The 26,818-nt window shown below is 45.9% G+C and overlaps 1 protein-coding gene and 1 pseudogene across 3 annotated transcripts in view; one reads left to right on the forward strand and one right to left on the reverse strand.

Annotated features, from left to right (window-relative positions):
• Positions 1–11,932, reverse strand: part of LOC147120067 (ras-associated and pleckstrin homology domains-containing protein 1-like) — a 287,386-nt gene extending 275,454 nt beyond the window's left edge. For all 3 annotated transcript variants that reach the window (XM_085985600.1, XM_085985599.1, XM_085985598.1), the window contains exon 1: positions 11,416–11,932. The gene's annotated coding sequence lies outside the window, so the exon portion shown is untranslated. The remainder of the gene's footprint in view (positions 1–11,415) is intronic.
• LOC147120068 (uncharacterized) lies at positions 1,130–26,818 on the forward strand (annotated as a pseudogene).

Here is a 26,818-nt window from a genome sequence, read left to right on the forward strand (position 1 = left end):
CATCAGAACTGTGCCTCTCCCGGGAGCCCTCAGGTAAGGGCGCAGATTTTTCCAGATCGCAGCCCTCCACCCGCGGGAGGCCTGCGATCGGAAAATACGGGCCATTAGGACAGGTGACTAAAAGCTTGATTAAAGATAGGTTTTAAGGAGCATGTTAAAGGGGGCGAGAGAGGTAGAAGGGAGGGCATTTCCAGAGCTAAGGGCGTAGGCAGTTGAAGGCATGGCTACTAATGGTGGAGCAATGAAAATCAGGGATGCGCAGAGATTTCAGAGGGTTGTCGTGCTGGAGGAGGTTGCAGAGATAGGGAGGGGTGAGGTCATGGAAAGATTTGAAAACAAGGATGAAAATTTTAAAGTTTAGTAACATGCAACTTCACTCCAAGTAAAGGAATGGTGATCATCGGGACTTCAATGCAAGTGTCAGCTTGGTTTAGGTGGTAGTACTCATGTCTGGATCAGACAGGTTGTGGGCCCCACACCAGGGGTTGTGCACATAAAATTAATCGGAGACTCTAGTGCAGTATGGAGGGAGAGCTACACCATTCTTCAGATGAGATGTAAACCAAGTTCCAAGCTGCAAGCCAAGGTGAACATTAAGGCTCCATGGCACTATTTGAAGTACAGAAGTTCTCCAAGAGTCCCAACCAACATCCCTTCCTCCCTCAATGAATACTACATAAAAATAGATTAACTGGTCATTGTTGCTCTTTGAGATGTTGCTTGGTAGAATGACTGCTGGATTTGCCTATAAAGCAGTCCCTCTGCTCCATAACAGTAATTCATTGTGAAGTTCTCAGTTTGAGATGAAAGGCGCTATAGAAACGCAAGTATTAATAAAGGGCAAGTCAGAATCTACCATCTTTTTCTGAAACCTAAAGTATTTCAACATCCAAATTTTGTGGCAGATAATCAACTCAACCATGCAATGAACAAAGGACTACAAAACCGTGCACAAATCTTCAAACTCAATTTGGTGGTTTAATATTATCTCTAATTTTCAGAAGCACAAACGAATTGTTTTACTGTGTAAATTGTAATATTCAAGTGGAACAGATCACACCGAACCTCTGTAAGCAGGTGCTTCACACCCAGACAGCAAGGTAGGCGCTAAGTGACTGGAGAATTCTCAATGACTCAGTTGGTAACTGAACCACAAAGACCAGGAAGGCAGGCTGGACCTTTGGTGCAAGCTATGTTCGACAACTTCAGCCAGGTAAACAGTAAAGGCACGACAACTGGCCTCAAGACCTTTGGAGTTAAGGTTAAAAGAAAACTCAGCTGGGTTTCCCACTCCTGACCACTATCCAGTGATGCCTTATAGAAAACAGAAATAGACATGTAAATGAACACAGGGGTGAGCTCAGCTTCGATGCATCCCACAGTTGATTAACCTGCCAATCTCACTATCTAAACTGATTAACAGCAATTCCTATTCGTGGACCTTATCACCTGTACCTTTTCTGTAATCCAACCTACAGAGGAGCCCACACCAAGGATTAGCAATTACCCTTACCATAAAATACTATGTGGATGAGTCTCATGCTACACTGCACAAAACACTTCTGAATGATGGATGTTAAACAGAGGGATTTGAGACTAAAATAAATATATTTACTTATACAGCTAAATAGAATCATGAAGCAAAGAATTCAGCAAAAGCTAGAACAAATAGAACAAGTTCATAGTGGATCAGTTACCCTTTCTTAGAACTCCTTCAGCCAGAAAAGCCCTGGTTTCTGAGAAGACAAACTTAGTCGGTTTCATTTCTTCGTCCCAAACACAGCATTGGCGTATCAGCGTGCATTATAAATAACGCCTCAAGCAGAGGTACAAAAGAAGTCACTGTCTCAATGCATAACAGGATTCCAAATGAACTCAACTAAAGCCTACTCCAGCTTTTAAGTACTGTACTTCGCTCTAGTCAATTAGTGATTTTCAGACAAATTTATATTCAAATGGACAATGCACAAAAATACAAGCTATATAGTATGCAAGTATGGTATGCAAGTATGGAATTCAACATAATTAAAAACCTCTCAATTTTAAAGACCACTATTAGGTCATCCCTCAGCCTTCTTCTCTTCCCCCCCCCCCCCCCCCCACCACCCCACCCCCCCCCCCACCCCCACCCCCCACCCCACCCCCCAAGATAAAAAGAGACACAGCCTGTTCATCCTTTGCTGATATGTATACCCTCACATTTCTGGTATCATCCTTGTAAATCTCTCTGCACCCTCTCCAGTGCCTCTATATTCTTTCTATAATATAGTGACCAGAACTGCACGCAGTACTCTCTAAGTGTGGTCTAAACAAGGTTTGATACAAGTTTAGCATAACTTCCCTACTTTTCAATTCTATACCTCGAGAAATAAACCCTAGTGCTTAGTTCGCTTTATGGCCTTGCTAACCTGTGGTGCAACTTTTAGTGATTTGTACTCAGAGGTCCCTTTATTCCTCTACCCCACCTAGACTCACACCCTCCAAGGTGATGTGACCTCCCTATTCTTCCTACCAAAATGTAATACCTCACATTTATCTGTGTTGAACTTCATTTGCCAATTATGTAAGTTTATTAATGTCCTCCTGTAATTTGTTGCCGTCCTCCTCAGTATTGACCATCTCTTCCCCTCCACACCCCCCCCCCCAAAAAAAAATTGGTATCATCTGCAAATTTAGAATTGTGTTTTTGATTCCAAAGTCTAAATCGTTAATGTAAATCGTGAACAGCAGTGGTCCCAGCACTGATCTAGGTGGAACACCACTACCCACCTTCTGCCACTGTGAATAGCTACCCTTTACTCCCACTCTCTGCTTTCCGTCTTGAAGCCAGCTAGCAATCCATTCTGCTACTTGTCCCGACTCTGCATTCTCTGACCTTATTCATCAGTCTATTATGGGGTACCTTATCGAATGCCTTTTGGAAAATCTAGATAAATTACATCTACTGCATTACCATTGTCTACACTCTCTGATACCTCTTCAAAAAATTCAATAAGGTTATTCAAGCAAGATTTTCCCTTTTGAAAACCATGCTGACTATTCATTTTTATACTTTTCATTTCTAAATGTTCTTCTATTCTCTCCTTTAGTAGGGATTCCATTATTTTTCCTACCACCATGTTAAGCTGACTGGTCTACAATTCCCTGGACATGTTCTATCCCCCTTCTTAAATGTAGGTATTATGTTAGCTATCCACCAGTCCTCTGGCACTACACCACACCTTTTTCTAATGAATTATTAAATATGTGTAGTAATGCTTCTGCTATCTTCTCCCTAGATTCTTTTAAAATGCGTGGATACAATCCATCTGGACCAGGGGTTTTATCCTGAGTTTGATTAATTTATTTAATAATATCCCCTTTTTTAATTTTAAATGCACTTATCTCATTACTCATTTCATCATTCAATGTCATGTCCACCTATTCTATCTTCCTGGTAAATACCGAAGCAAAATAATGGTTTAATATTTCTGCCATCTCCCTATCGTTACCTGTGGTATTCTCCTGTCTATCCCTTAATGGCCCTGTCCCCATCCCAACCTTCCTTTTTTTAATTGATGTGCCTGCAAAATATTTTACTATTTTGTTTCATGTTCCTTGATAATTTAATTTCATAGTTCCTCTTTGCCTTCCTAATTGTTTTTTTGACTTGTGTCCCAATCCCTTTGTAATCTCATCATGCACTCCCCTGCTGTCCATGTACTTAATGCATGCCTCTTTCCTTACCCTCAATTGTTCCCTTATGTCTTTATTCATTAATGGAGTCTCATTAGTGTTTAGCTTGTTCTTTCCTTTTAGCGGAATATATTTTTCCTGCACGCTGTTGAACACCATTTTAAATGTTTCCCATTGTCGTTCTACATCATTGTTTGCCAATATTGTTGCCCATTTTATCTTCCCAAGTTTTATTCTCAGTCACTCAAAAATCAGCTTTTCTCCAATCTATTAACCTGGTTTTTGTCATACTTATGTCCTTCTCTATCATCTTAAAGCGCATTATATTATGGTCACTATTGCCTATATGTTCCCCTACTTTTACTTCTCATCTGCTCTGGCTCATTCCCCATAACTAGCTCCAATAGGGAATCCTCCCTTGTTGGGCTTTTTACATATTCAGTTAGAGAGGAGTCCTGTAGACATTGTAGGAACTCCATTTCCTTATCCCCTTTTCTGTCCAATTAATATCAGGGTAGTTGAAATCCCCCATGATTATTATTCTATGTTTTTTTACTCATTTCTCTAATTTGTCTGCATATATCTTACTCCACCTCCCTTCCACTATTAAGTGGTCTGTAGACTACGCCTATTAGTGTGATTGATCCTTTATCATCTTTTATCTCGATCCATATGGATTCTATTTTTGTCTTGCTGACCTCTACCTTCCTTTTTTCTACTGCCATTATGTTATCCTTAATAAGTACAGCTACTCAAACTCCCCTTTTCCCCTCTATCTTTTCTAAATGTTAGACCCTGTAATGTTTAATTCCCAGTTCTGATTTTTCTGTAGCCATGTCTCAGTAATCCCGACTATGGTTCCTCCCAACGCATAATTGCCTCCAGCTCCCCCAGTTTACTACACTCATTATACTTTATTTTTTATAAATTAACCATTCTGTGTAGCACTAAGCAAGGTAATAGCCTCCACAGTTCAATAGTCTGCCAACATGCACCGTCTAGGCTCAGAGATGAAGAATGCCACTTGGGTTGCCATAGAACCAAACCCCAGCAGTCCAGATGAGAGGCACTCTCATCCTCATGTTTAAATCCCTTCACAGCCTCACCCTTCCCTATCTCTGTAGCCTCCAACAGCCTTACACCACTCCCCTAAACTTTCTGTTCCTACAAATCTGGCCTCTTGTGCATGCCCTGCTTCCCTCACTACAGTATTGGCAACCTTGTCTCAGCCCCCCAGGCAAACAGTCTGGAATTTCCTTTTCTCTCAATCAACTCCTTTAAGATACTCCTGAAAATTCAAATCTTTGGCCAAGCTTTTGGTCACTTCTCCCAACATCTCTTCCTTTGGTTCAGCCTCGATTTTTGTCTGATTACGCACCCATGAAGCACCTTGGGATGTTTTTCTACGTTAAAAGGAGCTATATTAGTGTAAATTATTGTTGCCTGTGCCTTCAGGAGGAGCGAAGAAAAGTTTAAAAAGTAAAGCTTTTCTACCACCTACAAAAGGCACAAGTCAGGAGTGTGATGGAATACTCTCCATTGTCTGGATGAGTGCAGCTCCAACACTCAAGAAGCTCGACAATATCCAGGACAAAGCAGCCCGCTTGATCAGCACCCCATCCACCACCTTAAACATTCACTCCCTCCACCACCGGCGCACCATGGCTGCAGTGTGTACCATCTACAAGATGCACTGCAGCAACTCGTCAAGGCTTCTTCAACAGCACCTCCCAAACCCACGATCTCTTCCACCTAGGAGGACAAGGGCAGTAGACGCATGGGAACACCACCAGTTGCAAGTTCCTCTCCAAGTCACACACCATCCTGACTTGGAAATATATCGCCATTCCTTCATCGTCGCTCGGTCAAAATCCTGGAACTCCCTCCCCAACAGCACTGTGGGAGTACCTTCACCTCACAGACTGCAGCGGTTCAAGGCAATGACTCACCACAATCTTCTCAAGGGCAATTAATGCTGGCCATGCCAGCAACGCCTACATCCCATGAATGAATTTAAAGTAATCAAAACAATATTTAATACTTTATTAGTTACACTAAGGATTGTTTCCACTTCACAGCAAGAGTTGCAGTATAACTCAAGTCGAGGGCTGACCAAACTCGAGTCGAGCAGTGGGAAGGTAGTTTCACACACAGTACAACTACTGTGCAATGTCAAAACTAATTTGAAAAGCGTTTCGGTTCAGCGACACTTTTTAAATTGACCTGGAGTTGAATTATAAATGTTTGAAGAGTTCAGAGGTCGAACAATTTAATTTCTGAAAGAGGAGCTCCGTGCATTGGAAAATTGCAGTTGGTTCTAGTCAGTATAAACGAATGACTGCCTGCTGGGACAGGTACTGCAGTTACCAGGCTCAGATTATATTGGACCGTAAAGTGCTCAATCTCACCCTACTGCAAACAATTGGCTGGGGTACTGGAAAGGTTCACTGGTGGTTAAATACAGTACACTAATTGAAGACCCCAACCCAGAAACACCAAAATATAGCTCAAAATTTACCCATACTTTACTAGAGTAAACCCAAAACTAAATCCACCATCTGCACTCACTAATATAAAATGCTGGGTCAACAGCAGCACGGATCAAGATTATCCTTGGTCTCGTGAGCTGCTGCCAAATTTGGCACGTTTGTTCTTGCCTATGTAAATGCAGAGAAAACAAAAAACTGCACTTCAAATAATTCAAATGTCCTCCAAATGGGCCTATGGAGGGCAGAAGTAGTTTTTAAATATAGAACAGGAGAGCACAAGTCACAGACAGCACTCTCCAAAAACCAGATAAAAAGGAAATGCAAAGGCACCCTTGAAGGACACTTGGAGCTATTGGCCCAAGTACAAGCAACAAGCACCCAGCTCTCAAAATTCCTTTTGTTTTATGCTTTATTGTTTTGGTTGCTTGGAATTATTGAACCTGATGTACTATAATTATATTGGACAGTGAGGGTACAGAAGCAGATCCATATAGAATAAGACTTTACTACAGGCCGGCACCAAATGGTTTTGGCTCCACGGTGCCTAAATTTGGAATTCTGTTCTTGGCAACGTAAAAATTAAGGTGAAGGGTCAAGACCAAGTGTAAGAAAATGGCTGGAAAGAACAGGAGAGAATAAGAGGAAAATTAAGTAAAAGTGACACCAAGCTTTGATTTTAAAATCTTGTAGAAGGAAATAACTAAAGGACATAGAAGGTTCCACTTTCAAAAACCTGGGAAAGAATGGGTTAGAGTAGGAGACGGTGGGATAATTCTCAATTTTAACATTGAGGATGTAGGGAAGAACAAATGTGTAGGACAGGGTATTTAGGGCTTAGAGGGGAGAGGAACAGAGAAGTTTGTTCAGTGATTAATGGCAGTTTTTTACCTTTCAAACAAAATATAAACTGACTACAGGTGTACTTTGAGACACTTTCAATGTTTTAATCACACCAACCTATCTGCAAAACATCTCTTATGCTAACTAAAACTGCAGTGGCTCAGCAGTGTGCAAGAAATGGAACCGATAGTGCCACTATAACAACTTGCATTTATATAGTGCCTTGAATGTAGTTAAGCACCCAAGGCACTATATAAATGCAAGTTGTTATAGTGGCAAAGCACTACTGTACCAGGTGTATTTAAGGCAATTTTGCACGATAATACTGTAGCTAAAGGTAAATGCCTGTCTCTCGTGCCATGGAGTGCACTCCGAAATATTGACAGTCCAACTTACTTTGTTCCGGCAGCAGAGACCCACTTTTCATGGCTCTTAACTACCATCAGCACTGCTTCTGCTCAGCATCTGATGGAGAAATGATCTGGTGGAAATGTAAACAGAGAGCAGCACTGGGATGCTTGTCTGATGCGGCTTTTCCGATACCAGCCCAGCACTGCAAGAGCCTCTTTTAGGAGTATCGTCATCAATATACTACAGAAAAAAAATCTTCATGTGTGATGTACTTCTAGAGAGATATTCTGAATTCATCGCCACAAATTGTCTGCACCACCATCAGACCAAGAACCAACAGTACTTGGAGAACCGGAAGGGTAAACCGTGATGGATTGTTTCCTATGGTTGGTGAGACAGTAATGAGGGGGCACAAATTTAAGATAAACAGCTGAAAAGGTTCTCTCCAGACAAGTTTGAAAAGTCAAAATCTGTAATTACCGGGTGACTTTTTATACAGCTGAAGTAGATACAATCTGAAAATTTCACACTCACTTACACTGTGCTAAAATCTCAGTGACAGTCCTAAGCAACTTCTCAGTACAATTTCAAAACACTGCACCTTTCAGTATGCTGCAGGTGGGTGGCTAATAAAATGTCTGCTTTGCCGGTCTACTACAGATTCTTAAAAAAGGGAACTGCCCAATGAAATGCTAAAATTACAGATTTTATCAGAAACCAACAGGAACTGCTCATTAGTCTGTCTATTCGTACACATCACCAGCTACCCTACTCAATCTAATAAATCAGCCACTACCTTTTAGAAAAATGTGCTATTCACCATTCATGGGCAGTTCCCTGCTGCCTTTTCTCAAACCTCCTCATTACTATCTGATCTGTAATGACACCCTTGTACATCTTGAAATTATGTCACCCCCTCTCTCCCTCCATCCCCCCTCCCCTTGATGATTGATACAGTGGAAATATCACATTGCAAGATCCCACTCCAGAAACTTGAGCACAAAAATCTAGGCTAACACTCCAGTACAGTACTGAGGGAGTGCCGTACTCTCGGGAGGTGGTGTCTTTCTGATGAGATGTTAAATCAAGGCCCCGTTTTTGCTCTCAGGTGGACATAAAAGATCGCATGGCACTATTTCCAAGAGCAGTAGGGGAATTCTCCCCAGTGTCCTGGCCAATATTTATCATTCAATCAACATCACAAACAAATATCTGGTCATTATCACATTGCTGTGTCAAAGTCAAAGCCAGCTCCACTATACATGGTACAACTTTTAGACTCTGCCTTGTGGGATATGTTGCACAGAAAGAACAGGCTCCAGCCACAGTGCTCCTGAACCAAGCTGTGCCACAGGGCAATAGTACGGGCTCAGCAATTGGTCTCAGTACCACTGGACTAAGATCAGAATCACAGAAACCCCACAGTGCAGATAGAGGCCATTTCGGCCCATCAAGCCTGCACCGACACATATCCCACCCGATCCCCGTAACCCCTACACCAACACATATCCCACCCTATCCCCACGTATTTAATCCCCCTAACACTAAGGGTCAATTTATCATAGCCAATCAACCTAACCCGCACATCTTTGGACTGTGGGAGGAAACCGGAGCACCCGGAGAAAACCCACGCAAACACGGGGAGAATGTGCAAACTCCACAGTCACCCGAGGCCGGATTCGAAGAAAAAATATCAGCCACCTCCTGATCAGCATCTGCTCGCAAGTACCTTTCTGTGCGCATTGGGCAAGGACAGGATCCGGTTTGGCTGCGATGCCCCCCAAATATCCCACTCACCATCCATCCTCACACATGGTGAATGGCCACTGGGGCAAAGGCCTGGAGAACAACCAACACCTGCGGGACCATCCTCCATCACCAGTCAGCACTTTCAGCAGGAGATGGGGGAAAAGTTGGAGGGCAATTTAAAAAACAAAATGGGTGCATACGATTTGTAGACTGCTGTCAGGCACTGCCCAGTCCTAGTCTGGCAGAAATTTGCCCTTTTTTAAAATACAAAACACTTTCTCAAATGCAAAAAAATCTAACTGCTGCTTACTGATTTTTTTTTTTTTTACTTCAACTCACAGCACAAATCAGAGTTTGCAGCTAGTAAAGGGAAACTTGTCTCCAGTAAGGGAAACTTATCTCTAGACTGCAGACCGCAAACCTCATACATCTATACCAAAAGGAGCAAAGAGAAAGAACCACAGGAATAAATTATAAAAACTAGTGACACACTAGATACAACCAGGTGGAAACTCTCAAACCAATACAAATCCCCATCCAGCCAACTTCTATTCCTGTGCATAAGCATTAGGGCATCCTTAAATAGCAATTCTTTTTAAAGACATATAGAATTTATTTACTTACCCTTTCCCAAAAGGTTTAAAAACTATATACTGTACTGTAAACTGCACATATCTGGTTGACAGTCATAATACATAGGGCTAGAGAAAAAAAAAAGTGGGGGGAAAAAAATCAGCCTGGAATCTTATTCCTGATCAATATCCAATAACCCCTGCTGGAAAGTACTTGTGGGTATCAGGTGGGGATAGAATATGATCGCCCCGCCCTTATAACCTGCTAACACCATGTCCAGGCTCACATGAAGAACTGCTACATGGGTGAAGCACTGGGAGGGGCCTGGCACCCAAAGAACTGTATCTCAGTATGAGTCCGCAACTTCAAGTGAAGTAGGGAAAAAGTTTATTTTAAAGAAAAAACTGCAGCCAAGCGCGTCGAGTGTATTAAACCCATTTCCTAGAGTAGAACTACAGGCTGTCTATTAAATATATGGAAAGTCAAGCTCAGTAACTGAAGGACACAGAACATATGGGTACAGCAAAGTTCCACTATTTTGAACATTAAGGACCTAAGTGCACAAACATCACAACAGAGATCAATCGCACTATCAAACCAACAGGAAAACAATCCCCAAAAACTTGGATCCAAAGTTGCCAGAGTTGAGCCTCTGCCTGACAGTTAACAAACAGATACAGACAGTGTTATGTTACTAGCAAGGCCCAGATGTGAATTTCAATTCCCATTGTTGGATATGCTGCAGATGTTTGAGAGAGTCAGTCAGTAGATTGGTGGCTTGCAAATTGCTACTCGAGACCAGTCACCTCCAGAACCGGGCAGGATCCATGCCATTTCCCACCACACTGAGTCACTTCCAACAATCACAACTGCACTCACTATTGTGCAAGCGGTTATCATGGATTTAAGGAGACTGTCCCCCAGTGACCCCAGGGGGATAGGGCCGGTGCACAGGGAGACTGTCCCCCAGGTGACCCCAGGGGGTTAGAGCCGGCGCACGGGGAGACTGTCCCCCAGTGACTGGGGTTGGGGGAGGGGACGGGACAGTCCCTCACTGACCGGAGTTTGTTTGGGGGGAGCCTATCCCTCAGCGGCTCGGTTTTGGGGGGGGCTGTCCCTCCGCGACTGGGTTTTTTTTTGGGGGGGGGGGGGGGGTTGTCCCGCAGTGACTGGGTTTTGGTAGGGGGAGAGGGGGGGTCCCACAGTGACCAGGTTTTGGGGGGGGGGGGGCCTGTCCCGCAGTGACTGGGTTTGGGGGGGGGGGGGGGCCTGTCCCGCAGTGACTGGGTTTGGGGGGGGGGGGCTGTCCCGCAGTGACTGGGTTTGGGGTGGGGGGAGGTGGCTGTCCCGCAGTGACTGGGTTTGGGGGGAGGGGGGTGGCTGTCCCGCAGTGACTGGGTTTGGGGGGAGGGGGGTGGCTGTCCCGCAGTGACTGGGTTTGGGCTAGGGGTGGCTGTCCCGCAGTGACTGGGTTTGGGCAGAGGGGGGGGTTGTCCCGCAGTGACTGGGTTTTGGCGGGGGGGTTGTCCCGCAGTGACTGGGTTTGTGTGTGGGGGGGGGGGGGCTGTCCCGCAGTGACTGGGTTTTGGGGGGGGGGGGGGGGGGGGGGGGCTGTCCCTGAGTGACTGGGTTCGCGGGGAGGGGGTGTAGATCCACTCTCCCCCTTTGCTCCCAGAGGCCGCGCCGCCGCATCATCAGCATCGCCGCCGCCCCTCGCCAGTCCCTGCCCCGCACTCACCGTCTTTGGCTGCGGTCGGCCGATGCGGCTCCCGGTTAGTGGCTTGGTGTGTGAGCTGGGCTGAGTCGGTTAGTGCGTTCCGCCGCCGCTCCGTGTCTGTGAGAGCCGCTCCGCCGCCGGTCAGTGGGCTACCCCGCCTCGAGCTCCAGTCAGGGTAGCTCCGCCGCCGGTCAGTGGCGGGGTGTGATGAGCCTCGAGCTCCGGCCAGTGGCTGGGTGTGTGAGCCGAGCCGAGCCGGTCAGTGTGTGCGTGAGTCGCTCCGCTCCGGCCGGTGGCGGGGTGTGATGAGCCTCGAGCTCCGGCCGGTGGCGGGGTGTGATGAGCCTCGAGCTCCGGCCGGTGGCGGGGTGTGATGAGCCTCGAGCTCCGGCCGGTGGCGGGATGTGATGAGCCTCGAGCTCCGGCCGGTGGCGGGGTGTGATGAGCCTCGAGCTCCGGCCGGTGGCGGGGTGTGATGAGCCTCGCGCTCCGGGTCGGCTCCGGCCGTTGCGGTTTATTGTGTGGCGGCGCCGGCGGAGCCACTTCCGGCCCCCCCCCTCCGCCACGCCCCCTCCGTCTCTTAAAGCGACGACACCAGCTGGCACCGGCAGGGCCCACAGCTCAACTCCCTCTTCCCTTCACTGTGTTGTATCCCTTACTCCAGATTTTGATGATAACTGAACCGGACCAGAAGGTCCCAGGTTCGATCCGCAGTCTGTGTTGAATTCGCTGCTCACAGCTGGGGTGTTACAATTGGCATGCAGCACCCCTCATGAAGAGGTGAGGCCATGAAGAGCTTTATCCACGAGAAGTAGATTTATTTTTTACTTTGACACATTGGGAGCCAATGTAGATCAGTGACAACACGGGTGATGGGTGACAGGACTTGGGATACGAGCAGTAGTATTTTGGATGAGCTGAAGTTTACAGAGGGTTGAGGAACGGTGGCCAGTCAGGAGAACATTGGAATAGTTGAGTCTGGAGGTGACAAAGGCATGGATGAGGGTTTCAGCAGCAGACTGGCTGAGGCAGGGGCTGGCGATGCTATGGAGTTGGAAGTAGGCGGTCTTTGTTGTGGAGCGGTTATGAGTTGGAAGCTGAGCTCGGGGTCGAATAAGATGCAGAAGTTGCGAACAGTCCGGTTCAGCTTGAAAGAGTGGCCAAGGATGGTTGGAGTTTGCGGCAGGGTTTGAAGACAATGGCTTCAGTAGTTCCAATTTTTAACTGAAGGAAATTGCAGCTCATCCAGGACTGGATGTCGGACAAGCAGTCTGACAACATAGAGGCAGTGAAGGGGTCGAGAGGTGGTGGAGAGGTTGAGCATAGTATCATCAGCGTACTTGAGGAAGCTGACCCCATCTCTGCAGATGATGTCAATAAGTGCTAGCATAGATGATGAGGAGGAGAGGGCATTGGATAGATTATTGGGAGACTCCGGAAGTAATGGTACAGGAGTGGGCAGAGATGCCATTGCTGCAGAAGATCTGGCTACAATTGGATAGGTAAGAGTGGAATCAAGCAAGGGAAGTCCCACCACGAGAGGAGAAAAAGGAGAACCAATCGCCATAATGTAAGACACCAGCAAAGTTGAAAATACCATTCGGTGTTGGAAAATGCCAGCTTGTGATAGGCAGACACAAATGCCAGCTTGTGATAGGTAGTTACAAATGCCAGCTTGTGCTAGGCAGACAAAAATGCCAGCTTGTGATAGGCAGACACAAATGCCAGCTTGTGATGAGCAGACACAAATGCCAGCTTGTGATAGGTAGATACAAATGCCAGCTTGTAATAGGTAGATGCAGATACCAGCTTGTGATAGGTCGAGACCAATGCCAGCTTGTGATAGGTAGAGACAAATGCCAACTTTTAGGGTACTTGACATTGAGAAAAGACAGGCAGAATGGAAAAGGAGGGGGGGGGGGGGTATCCCTGATAATAAAGGATGACATAAAGAAAGTAGCGAGAAAGGATCTTGGCTCAGAAGATCAGGAAGTAGAATCAGTATGGGTAGAGATAAGAAATAACAAGGGACAGAAAACACTGGTGAGAGTAGTTAAAAGGCCCCCTAACAGTAGCTATAGCATTGTAGAGTATTAATCAAGAAATAATGGGAGCTTGTAACAAAGCTAATGCAATAATCGTGGGGGAATGTAATCTTCATATACACTGGCTAAATCAAATTGGCAAAGGTAGGCTGGAGGACGAGTTCATGGAATGTATTTGAGACAGTTTTCTAGAACAATACATCGTGGAACCAACCAGGGAACAGGCTATTTTAGATCTTGTATTGTGTAATGAGACAGGGTTAATTAGTAGTCTCATAGTAAAGGATCCTCTTGGGAAGAGTGATCATAATTTGATAGAATGTCACATTGAAACATAGAAACATAGAAGATAGGAGCAGGAGTAGGTCATTCGACCTCTTGAGCCGCCATTCAATGCGATCATGGCTGATCATCCAAACTCAGTACCCTGTCCTTGCTTTCTCCCCATATCTCTTGATCCCCTTAGCCTTAAGAAATATGTCTAACTCCTTCTTGAATATATTTCATGAATTGGCCTCAACTGTCTTCTGTGGCAGAGAATTCCACAGGTTCACCACTCTCTGGGTGAAGAAATTCCTCCTCATCTCAGTCCTAAATGGCTTACCTCTTATTCTTGCACTGTGACCCCTGGTTCTGGACTCCCCCGCCATCGGGAACAGCCTTCCTGCATCTAGTCTGTCTAGTCCTGTTAGAATTTTATAAGTTTCAATGAGATCCCCTCTCATTCTTCTAAACTCTAGCGAATATAAGCCTAATCGACCCAATCTCTCTTCATACATCATTCCTGCCATCCCAGATATCACTCTGGTGAATCTTCGCTGCACTCCCTCCATGGCAAGAACATCCTTCCTCAGATAAGGCGACCAAAACTGCACACAATACTCAAGGTGTGGTTTCACCAAGGCTCTGTACAACTGCAGCAAGACATCCTTGCTCCTGTACTCGAATCCTCTCGCTATGAACGCCAGCATACCATTTGCCTTCTTACCCGCCTGCTGCACCTGCATGCTTACCTTCAGTGACTGGTGCACAAGGACACCCAGGTCTCGTTGCACTTCCCCTTTTCCCAATCTATTGCCGTTCAGATAATAATCTGCCTTCCTGTTTTTGCCACCAAAGTGGATAACCTCGCATTTATCCACATTATACTGCATCTGCCATGCATCTGCCCAATCGCCCAACCTGTCCAAATCATACTGGAGTTTCTCTGCATCCTCCTCACAGCACACCCACCCACCCAGCTTTGTGTCGTTTGCAAACTTGGAGATATTACATCTAGTTCCCTCGCCTAGATCATTAATATATATTGTGAATAACTGGGGTCCTAGCACCGATCCCTGCAGTACCCCACTAGTCACTTCCTTCCACTCGGAAAAAGACCCGTTTATTCCAACTCTTTGCTTCCTGTCTGCCAACCAGTTTTCTATCCAAGTCAGTACCTTACCCCAATCCCATGTGCTTTAACTTTGCACGCTAGTCTCTTACGCGGGATCTTATCGAAAGTCCAAATACACCACATCCACTGGTTCTCCCTTATCTATTCAGTTACATCCTCAAAAAATTCCAGTAGATTAGTCAAGCATGATTTACCTTTTGTAAATCCATGTTGACTTTGTCCGATCCTGTCACTGTTTTCCAAGTGCTCTGTTATTACATCTTTTATAATGGACTCTAGCATTTTCCCCACTACTGATGTCAGGCTGATTCCCCATTTTTCTCTACCACTTTTTTTAAATAGTGGAGTTACATTAGCTACCCTCCAATCCATGGGAACTGTTCCAGAGTCTATAGAATTTTGGAAGATGACCAGCAATGCATCTACTATTTCTCGGGCCACTTCCTTAAGTACCCTAGGATGTAGATTATCAGGCCCTGGGGATTTATCGGCCTTCAATCCCGTCAATTTCCCTAACACCACTTCCCTACAAATACTGATTTCATTCAGTTCCTCCCTCTCATTAGCCCCTATGTTCCCCGACATCTCTGGGAGTTTATTTGTGTCCTCCTTTGTGAAGACAGAACCAAAGTATGTATTTAATTGGTCTGCCATGTCTTTGTTCCCCATTATAAATTCCCCTGAATCTGACTGCAAGGGACCTACGCTTGACTTCACCAATCTTTTTCTCTTCACATATCTATAGAAGCTTTTGCAGTCAGTTTTTATGTTCCCTGAAAGCTTACTCTCATACTCTATTTTCCCCTCTTAATTAATCCCTTTGTCCTCCTTTGCTGAATCCGAAACTGCTCCCAATCCTCAGTTTTGCTGCTTTTTCTGGCCAATTTATATGTCCTCTCCATGAATCTTATGCTATCCCTAATTTCCCTTGTTAGCCGATGTTGAGTCACCTTTTTTGTTTTATTTTTATGCCAAACAGGGATGAACAAATTCTGTAGTTCATCCATGCGATCTTTAAATGTTTGCCATTGCCTATTCACCATCAACCCTTTAAGTAACATTCCCCAATCCATCCTAGCCAACTCGCACCTCATACCATCATAGTTTCCTTTATTTAAAATCAGTACCCAAGTCTCTGAGTCAACTACTTCACTCTCCATCTTAATGAAGAATTCTATCATATTATGATCGCTCCTCCCCAAGGGGCCTCGCACAACAAGATTGCTAATTAATCCTTTCTCATTACATAATACCCAATCTAAGATGGCCTGATCTCTAGTTGGTTCCTCGACATATTGGTCTAGGAAAGCATCCCTTATACACTCTAGGAATTCCTCTTCCACAGTATTGTTACTAATTTGGTTAGCCTAATCTATATGTAGATTAAAGTCACCCATGATAACTGCTGTGCCCTTATTGCATGCATCTCTAATTTCCCTTTTAATGCCATCCCCAACCTCAGCATTACTGTTTCGGGGTCTGTATACAACTCCCACTAACGTTTTCTGCCCCTTGGTATTTCTCAGCTCTACCCATACAGATTCTACATCATCAGAGCTAATATCCTTCCTTACTATTGTGTTAATCTCCTCTTTAACCAGCAATGCTACCCCACCACCTTTTCCTTTTTGCCTGTCCTTCCTGAATATTGAATACCCCTGGATGTTGAATTCCCAGCCTTAGTCACCCTGGAGCCATGTCATCCACCTTATTATGAATGCTCCTAGCATTAAGACACAAAGCCTTCAGGCTTGATTTTTTAACACTCTTAGACCTTTTAGAATTATTGTTTACTGTGGCCATGTTTGATTTACACCCTTGATCTCTCTGACTTTCACTTTTGCTTTTCTCCTTCCTGTCTTTTTCTTCTATCCTTGCTTCCCTTTCCTCTGTCTCCCTGCACAGGTTCCCAACCCCCTGCCATTTTAGTTTAAACCCTCCCCAACAGCACTAGCAAACACTCCCCCTAGGACATTGGTCCCGGTCCTGCCCAGGTGCAAACCATCCAGTTTGTACTGGTCCCACCTCCTCCAGAACCGGTTCCAATGTCCCAGGAATTTGAATCCCTCCCCCTTGCACCATTCTTCTAGCCACATATTCACCTGAAATATCCTTCTATTTCTACTCTGACTAGCACGTGGCACTGGTAGCAATCCTGAGATTACTACCTTTGAGGTCCTATTTTTTAATTTTCCTCCTAACTCCCTATATTCAGCTTTTAGGACCTCATCCCATTTTTTACCTATATCGTTGGTACCTACATGCACCACGACAACTGGCTGTTCACCCTCCCCCTCCAGAATGCCCTGCAGCCACTCCGAGACATCCTTGACCCTTGCACCAGGGAGGCAACATACCATCCTGGAGTCTCGTTTGCGGCCGCAGAAACGCCTATCTATTCCCCTTACAATAGAATCCCCTATCACTATAGCTCTCCCGCTCTTTTTCCTCCTGTCCCGTGCAGCAAAACCACAAATGGTGCCAGGAAGTTGGTTGCTGCTGCCTTCTCCTGATAAGCCATCCTCCCCAACAATATCCAAAGCGGTATATCTGCTTGAGAGGGGGATGGCCAGAGGGGACCCCTGCACTACCTGCCTGCGCCTACTACTCTGCCTGGCGGTCACCCATTCCCTTCCTGCCTGTGCAGCTTTTACCTGCGGTGTGACCAACTGATTAAACGTGATATCCACGACGTCCTCAGCATCGCGAATGTTCCAGTATGTATCCATTCGCAGCTCCAGCGCCGCAATGCGGTCTGCCAGTAACTGCAGCTGGATACACTTCCCGCACACATGGTCGTCAGGGACACAGGAAGTGTCCCTGATTTCCCACATAGTGCAGGAGGAGCATGCCACGGGGTTTGAGAGTGAAATACTTAAGTCCGAAACTAGAGTCTGAAACTTAAATGAAGCTAATTACATAGGTATGAGGGGCGAGTTAATGAAGGTAGATTAGGAAATTAGGTTAAAAGGTATGATAGATAAGCAGTGGTAAACAGTTAAAGAAATATTTGAAAATACTCAATGAATAAAAACTCCACGGGAAAAGTGATCCATCCGTGTCTAACTTAAGAAGTTAAGGATAATATTAGATTAAAAGAAGAGGCTTATAATTTTGAAAAGAATAGTAGTAAACCTGAAGATTGGGAAAGCTTTAGAAACCAGCAAAGTATGACCAAAAATTGATAAAAGGGGAGAGAATAGAATATGAGCGTAAACTAGCAAGAAATATAAAAACAGATTGTAAGAGCTCTACAAGTATGTAAATAGGAAAAGAGTAGCAAAAGTAAATGTTGGTCCTTAATGACTGAGACAGGAGAAATTATATTGGAAACGAAGGAAATGTCACAGTAGACACAAAAAGTATACCAAAAATAGTGGGGAACCAAGGGGCTAATGAGAGTGAGGAACATAAAGTAATTAATATCAGTAGAGAAAAAGTACTTGAGAAACTAATGGGACTAAAAGCCGACAAATCCCCTGGACCTGATGGCCTATATCCTAGGGTTCTAAAAGAGGTGGCTGCAGAGATAGTGAATGCATTGGTTGTGATCTTCCAAAATTCCCTAGATTCTAGAATGGTCCCAACGGATTGGAAAGTAGCAAATGTAACCCCGTTATTCAAGAAAGGAGGGAGAGAGAAAACAGGGAACTACAGGCCAGTTAGCCTGACATCGGTCGTCGGGAAAATGCTGGAATCCATTATTAAGGAAGTCGTAACAGGGCACTTAGAAAATCATAATATAATTAGGCAGAGTCAACATGGTTTTATGAAAGGGAAATCATGGTTCACAAATTTATTCAAGTTTTTTCAGGATGTAACTAGCAGGGCAGATAAAGGGGAACCAGTAGATGTAGTAAATTTGGATTTCCAGAAGGCATTTGATAAGGTGCCACAAAAAGGTTGTTACGCAACATGAGGGCTCATGGGGTTGGGGGTAATGCATTAGCGTGGATAGAGGATTGGTTAACAGACATAAAACAGAGTGTAGGGATAAACGGGTCATTTTCAGGTTGCAGGCTGTAACTAGTGGGGTGCCGCAAGGATCAGTGCTTGGGCCTCAGCTATTTACAATCTATATTAATGACTTAAATGAAGGGACTGAGTGTGATGTATCCAAGTTTGCTGACGATACAAAGCTAGGTGGGAAAGTAAGCTGTGAGGAGGACACAAAGAGTGTGCAAAGGGATATAGAGAGGTTAAGTGGGTGGCAATAAAGTGGCAGATGGCGTATAATATAGGGAAATGTGAGGTTATTCACTTTGGTAGGAAGAATAGAAAAACAGAATTTTTTTTAATGCGAGAGACTATTAAATGTTGGTGTTCAGAGACATTTAGGTGTCCTCGTACAGGAAACACGGAGAGTTAACGTGCAAGTACAGCAAGTAATTAGGAAGTCAAATGGCATGTTGGCCTTTATTGCAAGGGGGTTGGAGTACAAGAGTAAGGAAGTCTTACTGCAATTGTACAGGGCTTTGGTGAGACCACACCTGAAGTACTCTACAGTTTTTGGTCTCCTTATCTGAGGAAGGATATATTTGCCTTAGAGGCGGTGCAATGAAGGTTCACTAGATTGATCCCTGGGATGAGAGGGTTGTCCTATGAGGAGAGATTGAGTAGATTGGGCCTATACTCTCTGGAGTTTAGAAGAATGAGAGGTGATCTCATTGAAACATATAATATTCTGAGAGGGATTGACAGGGTAGATGCTGAGAGGTTGTTTCCCCTGGCTGGAGAGTCTAGAACTAGGGGGCATCGTCTCAGGATAAGGGGTCAGACATTTAAGACTGAGATGAGGAGGAATTTCTTCACTCAGAGGGTTGTGAATCTTTGGAATTCTCTACCCCAAAGGGCTGTGGATGCTGAGTCTTTGAGTATCCTGACAAGCTGTATCACGGTATGGTACGGCAGCTGTAGCTCCCATGACCGGAAAGCCCTGCAGCGGGTAGTCAAAACTGCCCAACGCATTACCAGCACCCGGCTACCGACCATAGAGCATATATATCAGAAACGCTGCCTACGGAGGGCACGGTCCATCATCAAAGACCCTACCCACCCCAGCCACAGTCTGTTCGCCCTCCTACCATCTGGAAGACGCTACAGATGCATTCGCACCCGTACGACCAGATTTAGGAACAGCTTCTTTCCCAGGGCTGTCATCCTACTGAACTCCACAAATAAACACTAAAGCCTGCACATCTGCCAATGCACTTTATTATGGTCATATTTATGCTAATATACTGCAAGCCAAATGTATAAATGTATGTTGAATGTTTAAGTGTCCTAATCCAAATTGTACACTCTCGGGAGCCACAAGCCTACATTTCGTTGTACTGCACTTGTGCACTAACAATGACAATAAAAGTTGATTTGATTTGATTTGATTTGATATTCAAGGCCGAGATAGATAGATTTTTGGACTCTAGGTGTATCAAGGGATATGGAGATCGGGCAAGAAAGTGAAGTTGAGGTTGAAGATCAGCCATGAGGGGCCTTATGGCCTACTCCTGTTCCTAATTCTTATGTTCAACTTGTGATAGGCCACAGACGGCCTCAAGCGTACCAGTGAACACCACGTGCTCCCTCTCCAGAGCCACCCAGGCGCCAACAAAGCCGCGGAAGTGAGGCAGGCAACCAGAGCAACTACCTTCATGGGTCGCATTCAACCTGGACCTGTGGATGGCCACCTTGGCCAGTCCCAGGAACAGACCCACGATAAAGACCTCCGACTTGCCCACCCCTTCCGCACCGGGTGGCCAAAGGTCAGGAGTGTGGACTGAAATGCAGCCAGATGTTGAGGAGCAGCCCCTTCAAATAATGAAACAGGGGCTGCAACCTCTCACACTCTGTATAAATATGGAACACAGACTCATCCAGGCTGTAGAAATTACAGATGGCCTGGGAGTCCATGAAGTGGTTTAAAAATGTATTGTACGCTACTGTTCCGTGCAACACTCCACCCCAGATCACTCATCAGATACTGATGATGCTGCTGTGAACTTGGAATGTTTTCTATTCCAAATGGTTTTAATAATTTACAGAAATAAGATATTTGGAACTTCCGCCTTGTGATTCGCCAATGACGTTTGTTTTTGTTGGATCAATGATAACAGTATTTAACAATAAACTTCTTAATGGGTTGGTTAGTGTATAGCAGTTAGTCATTAACCCAGCAATGACAAATTAAGCAATGCAGTTATTCAAGTCAAAAGAGAACCAAGGAGTGGGGTTGTGGGTCACATCATCTGTCGTACACTGAAAAGTCACTAAAGTTATCAATGATTCTACATCACAAATATAGAAGTGAGGAAAAATCCATTTCTATTTTTAATACTCGGATTCTACTGTGATCATTTTCTGTTTTAGAAATTTCCACACAGTTCATTCACAATGGTCATGGCAACCCTATTCCAAGGTGGGCCACAGGGAGAGCGGGAGCCTTCTGCAGGTCCCAGATAGATGTGATATGTATCCAGGCATCTGTGTTCCCCACAAATATGTTGATATCTTTAGAAACGGGCACCGAGGTGAGGGGAAAGTCAGTAATATGATCAAGGCAGGCTTTCAGATGAAGTTAAGCTTTGTTCTGTGACAGGCAAATCCTTTTAACGGTTCAAGCTCTTTCTCAACCATCAAATCCTTTTAACAGTTCAGTATCTCTCCCAACTCGCAAATAATTTTAATGGTTCATAGAATGATACAGTACAGAAGGAGGCTATTTGCCCATTGTGCCTGTGCCAACTCTTTGAAAGAGCTATCCAATTAGTTTCACTCCCCTGCTCTTTCCTCTTAGCCCTGCATATTTTTCCCCTTCAAGTATTAATCCAATTCCCTTTTGAAAGTTACTATTGAATCTGCTTCCACCGCCCTTTCAGGCAGTGCATTTCAGTCGCTCTCCCAATCTCAACTGTCCTGAACTCCTCCATCACCATCCCTGGATATGTCTTGTCCCACCGGCAGGACAGACCCACCAGGAGTGGCGGCACAGTGGTATACAGTCGGGAAGGAGTGGCCCTGGGAGTCCTCAACATTGACTCCGGACCCCATGAAGTCTCATGGCTTCAGGTCAAGCATGAGTAAGGAAACCTCCTGCTGATTACCACCTACCGCCCTCCCTCAGTTGATGAATCATGCTGAACACCACTTGGAAGAAGCACTGAGAGTAGCAAGGGCACAGAATGTACTCTGGGTGGAGGACTTCAATGTCCATCACCAAGAGTGGCTCGGTAGCACCACTACTGACCGAGCCCTGAAGGACTTAACTGCCAGTCTGGGCCTGCGACAGGTGGTGAGCGAACCAACACGAGGGAAAAACCTACTTGACCTCGACCTCACCAATCTACCTGTCGCAGATGCGTCTATCCATGACAGTATTGGTAGCAGTGACCACTGCACAGTCATTGTGTAGACAAAGTCCCGTCTTCACACTGAGGACACACTCCATTATGTTGTGTGGCACTACCACCGCACTAAATGGGATAGATTCAGAACAGATCTAGCAACTCAAAACTGGGCACCCATGAGGTGCTGTGGGCCATCAGCAGCAGCAGAATTGTATTCCACCACAATCTGTAACCTCATGGCCCAGCATATCCTCCCACTCTACCATTACCATCAAGCCAGGGGACCAACCCTGATTCAGTAAGGAGTGTAGAAGAGCATGCCAGGAGCAGCACCAGGCGTACCTAAAAATCTGGTGCCAACCTGGGGAAGCTGCAACACAGGACTACATGTATGCTAAAAATCAAAAGCAGCATGCTATAGACAGGGCTAAGCGATCCCACAATCAACGGATCAGATCAAAGCTCTGCAGTCTTGCCACATCCAGTCATGAATGGTGGTGGACCACTAAACAACTAACGGGAGGTGGAGGCTCCATGAATATCCCCATCCTCAATGATGGTGGAGCCCAGCACGTGAGTGCAAAAGACAAGGTTGAAGCGATGCAACCATCTTCAGCCAGAAGTGCCGAGTGGATGATCCATATCGGCCTACTCCTGAGGTCCCCACCATCACAGAAGCTAGTCGTCATTCAATTCGATTCACTCCACGTGAAGAAACTGCTGAGTGCACTGGATACAGCAAAGGCTATGAGCCCCGACAACATCCCGGCTACCGTGCTGAAGACTTGTGTTTCAGAACTAGCTGCGCCTCTAGCCAAGCTGTTCCAGTACAGCTACAACACTGGCATCTATCCAACAATGTGGAAAACTGCCCAGGTATGTCCTGTTCACAAAAAGGACAAATCCAACCCGGCCAATTACCGCCCCATCAGTCTACTTTCAATCATCAATAAAGTGATGGAAGGTGTCATCAACAGTGCTATCAAGTGGCACTTACTCACCAATAACCTGCTCACGGATGCCTAGTTTGGGTTCTGCCAAGACCACTCGGCTCCCAACCTCATTACAGCCTTGGACCAAACATGGACAAAGAAGCTGAATTCTGGAGGTGAGGGGAGAATGACTGCCCTTGACATCAAGGCAGCATTTGACCAAGTGTGGCATCAAGGAGCCCTAGTAAAACTAAAGTCAATGGGAATCGGGGGGAAAACGCTTCACTGGCTGGAGTCATACGTAGCACAAAGGAAGATGGTTGTGGCGGTTGAAGGTCAATCATCACAGCCCCAGGACATTGCTGCAGGAGTTCCTCAGGGCAGTGTCCCAGGCCCAACCATTTTCAGTTGCTTCATCAATGACCTTCCCTCCAACATAAGGTCAGAAATGGGGATGTTCGCTGATGACTGCACAGTGTTCAGCGCCATTCACAACTCCTCAGATAATGAAGCAGTCCATGCCCACATGCAACAAGACCTGGACGACGTTCAGGTTTGGGCTGATAAGTGGCAGGTAACATTTGCACCACAGAAGTGCCAGGCAATGACTATCTCCAACAAGCGAGAGTCTAACCACCTCCCCTTGACATTCAATAGCATTACCATCGCCGAATCCCCTACCATCAACATCCTGGGGGTCACCATTGACCAGAAACTTAACTGGACCAGCCACATAAATACTTTGGCAACAAAAGCAGGTCAGAGGTTAAGTACTCTGCAGTGAGTGTCTCCCCTCCTGACTCCCCAAAGCCTTTCCACCATCTACAAGGCACAAGTCAGGAGTGTGATGGAATACTCTCCACTTGCCTGGGTGAGTGCAGCTTCAACAACACACAAGAAGCTCGACACCATCCAGGACAAAGCAGCCCGCTTGATTGGCACCCCATCCACCACCCTTAAACATTCACTCCCTCCACCACCGGCATACCTTGGCTGCAGTGTACACCATCTACAAGATGCACTGCAGCAACTTGCCAAGGCTTCTTCGGCAGCACCTCCCAAACCCACGACCTCTTCCGCCTAGAAGGACAAGGGCAGCAGGCACATGGAAACACCACCACCTCCAAGTTCCCCTCCAAGTCACACACCATCCTGACTTAGAAATGTATCGCCGATCCTTCATCGTCGCTGGGTCAAAATTCTGGAACTCCCTACCTAACAGCACTGTGGGAGTACCTTCACCACACAGACTACAGCGGTTCAAGAAGGTTGCTCACCACCACCTTCTCAAGGGCAATTAGGAACGGGTAATAAATGCTGGCTTTGCCAGCAACGCACACATCCCATAAACGAATAAAAAAAAACCTCAGGTTCACACAGAAAGGCGATTTTCATAAGCAGACCGAATCTCTGATCACTGAAACCCGCACCTTTATGTGTGAAGGCTGGGATAGCATGCCACAGGATAATCAATTACCCTTTTGCTGCACTGTTACGCACCAAACACCACATAGGCTGGGCCCATATGTACCTGTCCACTGTTGAAAGTAGTTGGAGAGTCAAATTTATTTACAAGTGAGATAATTACACAGAAAAGACACACAGCAAATACCTTGTTGTACAACAGTTGACTGCCACAATAGTCAAACTATTCCAAAATCGATGGCTCTGATATTAATATGAAGGCAGCTCCCGAATGGGGGGGGGGGGGCAGGCGGGAGGTGGAATTGTGTAGGGGGGGAACCTGGAAGTGAGCTGAGCAAGTCGAAATTTGCGATCGTAACTCAATTAAGTTTGACTTCCAGCTGTGCAGCGAGTGTGATGCGCACCTGCTTGACTTGATCTCAGTTGTATTTAAAGGGACAGTGCAGTAAATCGAAGTTGGAGGTGTTCAGGATGAATGGTGGACATAGAGCAAGGGCAGCACCCAGATTTAATGATGCCTCGTTGGAATTACTGCTGGGTGTAGTCAGGGGGAGGAGGGACCTACCTTTCCCCAGCAATGGGAGGAAGAAACCTGCTGCGCTCACCAAGAAGGCGTGGTTGGAGGTAGCTGAGGAGGTGAGCAGGAAGAGTGTTGTGCCCAGGTCGTGGATGCAATATAGAAAGCTGTTTAATGACCTAACCAGGTCAGGAAAAGTGAGTACATTTGCTAATATAACTACATCCTGTGCTTTAAGCCCCCCGCCCTTTCACTCTGTCTTGCTAAGCGTTCTCCATCACATCATTCCTCGCACCCACTCAACTTTCAGCTGCATCCATTCTTCACTTTCTATGCACTTCATCACCTCCCCATTTATCCATCTACCATTGACACTCATCCCAATCCTTATGCAATGTGATGAATTTGTCTCATAGTCACCCTCACCGAATGCACTGCATCTGTCCGGTCACTCACTCAGGTCTGTTTCTTCAACCCTTGTAGGAGAAGATAATGCAAAACACAAGGGAGAGGGAGAGGACTGGAGGTGGGCCGCCACAACTAGCCCAGCTCACTGATGCAGAGGAGGAGGCCATGGAGATAAGTGGCACATCTGCAGCCCTCCCAGTTGGAGATGGAGATACAGGGAGCTCGCAGATAGCTGGTGACAGAATTACAAATATCCTTGACACATGTATACTGATTTAATTTCATCAATGACTGAACTATGAGAAGACTGTGTATGGTGATTGTCAAGATTGTGATTTTGCCACGACTAAATCATATCCTTTTCTTTTGACTTCCAGGGCCTTCACGCATACAGCAAGTGTCGCAGGACATCTATGAGGACGATTCCTCAGAGGACCTCATTCCTTCTGAGAATGCACCGCACAGGACCTACAGCCATGCACCAGTGCAGATACTCACACTTCATTGGGTCCACTTAGAGAGTTAGTTGAGTTTTCACCTGGTGATGCACATCTCACAAGTGAGCATGAGCAGACACTGGTGGCAGATACAGCTGTGAAGAGTCCGCGTCAGAGGGTGCAATCCTCTCCAAGCTCTGCGCAGCTGGACACAGATGCTGAACCCCGGGGACTATCATTGAGAAGGAGAATGCTAGAGGTGCATCAGCAACTTAGCCAGGTACTGATAGACATGCCATGCACACTCTCTACAATAGTAGAGAGGATGGAGGAGTCCAACTCGATCGCTAGTGGATTGGTGGTGCAGGGAATTGTGAGAATGTCAGCCATGAAGAGAATGTTCGCTTTTGTGGAGCTTCAAGCCCAGCTCTCAAATGAGTCCATGCAAGACATGACCACGGTCGTGCAGACTTTGGATGCTAACTTGTCAGCCTCCTTAAACAGGATGACAGATACCTTATCCGTGGCCTTACAACGTGTCACTGATCTCCACCAACCTGGTGTACAGCAGTGTGGTAGGAGTGACGTGGCTCTGGCCCAGGAGAGGAATGATGGCGAAAGGGGACATGGAAGTGGGAACTCCACTCAAAGCACCCCCACTTTTCACCTGTTGCCCCCACTCCTGCCCAGCCAGTACCCGACATGCTGCATCATCTTCTGATGGCAGAGTCTGCTCCTACACAGGTGCAGGTGGAGCCGTCTTTAGCGGGGCCCACAGGGGCTCCAAAATCGAGAGGGCGTAGGCCAAAAGTTACTCAGCAGTCAGGGCAGGGATCTGAGCAGCCTGCCTCTACCTCTGCTGAAGCCACAGGGGATGCACCACGTAGAAGCGGTAGAAAGTGTAAGTTGAAGAAATTGTAA

Source organism: Somniosus microcephalus, chromosome 4 (genome assembly GCF_052327205.1).
Source record: "Somniosus microcephalus isolate GS21.2 chromosome 4, FLI_Smic_1.0, whole genome shotgun sequence".
NCBI classification, from domain to species: domain Eukaryota; kingdom Metazoa; phylum Chordata; class Chondrichthyes; order Squaliformes; family Somniosidae; genus Somniosus; species Somniosus microcephalus.